Source organism: Mus caroli, chromosome 3 (assembly GCF_900094665.2).
Source record: "Mus caroli chromosome 3, CAROLI_EIJ_v1.1, whole genome shotgun sequence".
Lineage (NCBI taxonomy): Eukaryota > Metazoa > Chordata > Mammalia > Rodentia > Muridae > Mus > Mus caroli.
The window spans coordinates 97,736,285-97,741,067 of NC_034572.1; the positions used below are offsets into that span (position 1 = coordinate 97,736,285).

General features: G+C 46.5%; 1 non-coding gene across 1 annotated transcript; it reads left to right on the forward strand.

The window, feature by feature from the left end:
* Positions 1–262: 262 nt before the first annotated feature.
* Positions 263–367, forward strand: LOC115030802. Its single transcript, XR_003836375.1, has one exon. It is a non-coding gene; the product is annotated as a small nucleolar RNA U13 (small nucleolar RNA).
* Positions 368–4,783: the final 4,416 nt, after the last annotated feature.

Sequence of the window (4,783 nt, forward strand, 5' to 3'; positions counted from 1 at the left end):
TAAATAAATATTCCTGCATTTTGGATCTCCAGCTTCTACAGGCTTTATCCTAAAACTCGTGGTACCATTGCACCTAACATAATAAATAATAATATTGAATACTGGCCTCTATTCAGATTGCCCAGGTTTGTTCTAAAAAGGCTTTCATAAGGATGAAATGAGATGGGACATCGTGCTCAGTTCTGTCCCTCGGGCTCTTTATCCTGTAACAGCCCTCCTTGCGTGTTTCCATGTCTTTGTTCTCTTTGAAATATAAACTGAGACCCTTTTTGTGATCCATAAATGTACTGATTGAGTTCCCGTGTCACTGTGAGGGATAGGCTCCTCTCAAACTATGTTATAATGTCAGGACATTACTTGTATGACATATAAAGAAGGAAAGAAATAAAGTATAAATCATATTCAGTCAGTGGGGACTTCATTCCCACAACAGACTCCCCTTGCAGATAGGACAACAGGCCAAGCTCTAGCCACACCCCCGGCCTCTATCCACACCCCCGGCCTCTAGCCACACCCCCGGCCTCTAGCCACACCCCCACCCTCAGTTGAGTGATCACTGCATGGCTACCTCTCAACACTCTCTTAGCGCTGATTCAGCACAGTCTATCCCAATCTGTTTTTACCCAAAATTCTGTTCTTCCCTTTCCAGCTCCTCAGAATGCATTATCTCTCCGATCTTGTGGAAACAGCTCCCTGCCCAGGTGCTCAATGGGAGAGAGCTGACTTTGCTGACACGTTATAAATTTGCTCTTCTTCCCCCAGGCTGCCCTCCATCATATCACCTTGTTCCCATTTCTTCATGGAGTTTATTACTGTCTGAAATTATATTCTCCCTAATGCATTTGCTTCCATGCATAATGGGATGCTAGCAATTCCTTCACCAAATACTGAAAAATACATGTGAAATATCAATGCTAGGCAACCATTTATTTTTTTAAAATCTACAAAGGAAATGGTCACAAATCTTTTCCAGGTTCTTGGTGTGTGTGTGTGTGTGTGTGTGTGTGTGTGTGTGTGTAAGTACCCAGAATGGAGGGCATCAGGTCCCTGGGAGCTGGAGTTATAGACAGTTGTTAGCCCCTGGAGAGTGCTGGAACCCAAGCTCCGGGTCTTCGGGAAGAGCAGTAAGCATTCTCAACCGATGAGCCATCTCTCCAGCCCCTCATTTCAGTTTTTAAACTGAGGCTCTTTCACCAATTTAAAGTATCCAAAGAACTGTCCGTCAGCTACAATGGGCAGGACAAGCATGGGTTCTGTCCATATTTCCCCAGCAGGAACAGATTGCCATCCTGAGCAGATGTTAAACTGGCAGTAGAAACTGAAAGTTCTGTTTGGGTGTTACACAGCAAAGTACTTAGTCAGACAACTTGTTGTCTCTGTGACTGGACAAATGGACCTCACAAGACTCTGCCACCTCAACATTGTATCATGAAAGGTAAAACAAAGGTCTAGCATTCCATAAAGACTGGTCAATGGGCTTCTCACTAGATTCCCAGGCATGGCCTTCCAATGGGCTTTGAGGTTCATTGGAGGTTCTTAGATAGATTGTCATGCCAACATCCCACAGTTTGATAGGGTTGAACCAAAACTCTATTTCTAAAATAACACTCCCAAGCTGTTCTCTTCCAGCAGAGGCTCAAGGTCCAAGTTCCTTCTATCTCACCACCAGGTCTTCATCCACCCGGTATGATGTGGTTTTCAAGGTTGCTGAAGAGAAAGGCACAGCTGAGATTCATCTCCAGCTGAGAAATGACACAGCCCCCATGTCTGCTTATATGGTTTTAGTCAGCTCTAGTATTTTGTACCTAAATAGAAAGAACTTGAAGTCTTTTGGTGTCTAGCTAGTTTGTTTCTCAAAGTACTTCTAACTGGAAACATAGTGTCGGTCCTTGATGGCCAATTAGCATCCTGCCACAGTGGCCACCTGGGAGGACTGGAGAGGCAGTCAAGTTAAGTGCTTTTACAGAGGACCGGAGTTGGATTCTTCGCACCCACATCAGTTGTTTCTCAGATGCCTGTAACTCCAGTCCCAGGTGATCCGATGTCCTGTTCTGGCCTCTGCAGACACTATCTATACTCATGTACACAAACCCATACCCAGACATAGACATATACACATAACTTAAAAATGAAAATATGTTATTCTCCAAGTAGATCTGAACCCAGACTGTGAACCTCAGCTAAGCGCAGACTCATCTCTCTGGGGCCAGTTGTTACTTAGTGTAGCTCCCCACAAAAGTTCTACTATCTATAAAATCCCTGGTAATTCACCACAAGTCTTAGGACCAAACACCCACCTGCTACATCAGTAAGGGCACACATGCTTGCTCTGCAAAGAAAGAAGATTCTATCCACTGGCACGGCTATTCCAGCAGCCAAGCACGGTTCCATGTGGTAAGACCCTTTGCTTTTACTCATCGACCGGGGAGTGAACACCCCAGCCTCTAAAAGCCCTTGTTCCTCCATCATGCTTTGCTGGCTGAGACCGGTCCAAGGCCACACAGCTTGCTAGGTGCAGAGCTGGGGTCAGAGCCCATTGTCCTGTCCCCAGATGCAGAGCTGGGGTCAGAGCCCACTGTCCTGTCCCCAGGTGCAGGGCTGGGGTCAGAGCCCACTATCCTGTCACCATGTGCAGAGCTGGGGTCAGAGCCCACTGTCCTGTCCTCAGGTGCAGAGCTGGGATCAGAGCCCACTGCCCTGTCACCAGGTGCAGAACTGCAGTTCAGAGCCCACTCTCCTGTTACCACACATATTCATGATTTCCACAAGCCAGTTGCTAACCCTGCCACTCAATCCCCAGCCACCTGCTGCTCTACTCAAACTTAGCTTTCCCTGTCCTGGTGTCCCGATGGCTTCCTACATCTTTGATATCATCCTTACCTTCTTCAATGACTCTGAAACCATAATCTCCCTAGAAACCCCTACCTGCCAGTCAACAATCTCACCCATTCTTCCTCTTGGTTCACACCTGAAAAATTTTTTTCTATGCAGAATATCAGAACCACAAGGTGTCTAGAGACCAAGGACCATGTTTGCTGCCCCGTCTCAGCAGATTTCTGTTTCCAAAGTAGAAATCAGTAGCCTGAGGCTGCTGTCTTGTAGTATGAAGAAAGCAGGCTGTCTTAGTTAGGGTCACCATTGCTGTGATGAAACACCATGGCCAAAGCAAGTGGGGAGGACAGGTTTTGTTTGGCTTACACTGTTGTATTATTGTTCATTATCAAAGGAAGTCAGGACAGAAACTCAAACAGGGCAGGAACTTGGAGGCAGGAGCTGATGCAGAGTCCATGAAGGGGTGCTGCTAACTGGCTTGCTCCCTGTGGNTTGCTCAGCCTGCTTTCTTTTTTTTTTTTTTTTTTTTTTTTGGTTTTTCGAGACAGGGTTTCTCTGTGTAGCCCTGGCTGTCCTGGAACTCACTTTGTAGACCAGGCTGGCCTCAAACTCAGAAATCCGCCTGCCTCTGCCTCCCGAGTGCTGGGATTAAAGGCGTGCGCCACCATGCCCGGCTTCAGCCTGCTTTCTTATAGAACCCAGGGCCACCTGCCCAGGGATGGTACCACTGGTTCCTCTCTCATTGATTACTAATTGATAAAATCACTAACATCCAGTAACTAGGGAGGTATTTTTTCAATTGGGGTCCCCTTTTCTCTGATGATTAGCTTGTGCCAAGTTAACATAAAACTAGTCAGTACTTATATCCATCTCTTCGGTATCTTCAGATCCTCTTAGTCTTACCCTACCCTCAGCAATAGGCACTCCTTTCTTGGCTGAGACTGTCTACACACACACACACAGAGACACACACAGAGACACACACACAGACACACACCTGATTACCATCACCTCTGCACTGCTTTGCACCCAAGGCGCCCCACCCTTACCAGGGGAAACCTAGAAACACAGCAAGGTTAACTATGGAGGAACAAACCTCTGACCAAGGAAGGGTGGGAATTGAGTGGTTTTTGTTTTTCTTCTGACTTCAGTTCTGGGATCCACTGTTTCTCACATCACACACACACACACACACACACACACACACACACGTATGCAGGAAGCAACTCCCTCAGTAGTGTGCCTTTGGATGAGGTTTTTCCATATCCACCCCCTTTGGCGCTTGCTTGTGCTTTATCATCCCACTCATCAATCAGATCCTCACACCAAAGCCTTTCTCCAAACCTCTCTTGACCAGGGAAGCCAGATTTAGGGAGCAGGCTGCCCAGGTGTGTCCCATGAGAGAGTGTCTCTGCTCGCCATTCCTTCCAGCTTTGTCAATTCAGCATTTGACAGTTCAGAACCAAGTAAGACCTTTTTCTTACTTAGAGATCCCGTAGGGTTCCTACTTGGTAAGCCCTTGGAGATAGCTTATATTAGCTAGAGGATCCTGGTCTGTTTAGCTCCCACAGGAAATATAACTGTTAGACAGGTTCACCCACCCAGAGTAAGAAGCTCGAGTGATTCTATGTGGCCAGAAAAGTTCCTCAGCTAGCAGAGACCCCCAGCAGTTCTGGAGGCTTCTCCACATCTTAGCATCTCTCTGTGCAAAGTAGTTTGAGGCCTGTTATCAGAAGCAGCCTAGCTGAGGGCAGCTCAACGGCAAGCGACTTGGCTCCTTTTTCACAACTGGATGCTGCTGTGTGGCCCAGAGGTAGAGCGTTTATCTAGCACATATAAAGCCCTGAGTTCAAACACTATGAAACAAAAAGAAAAAAACAACAACAACAGTGTTTAGTTGGACATTATATGTGTTTCTCCACTTATTACATTTCTGTGCAATTCTTTTGTT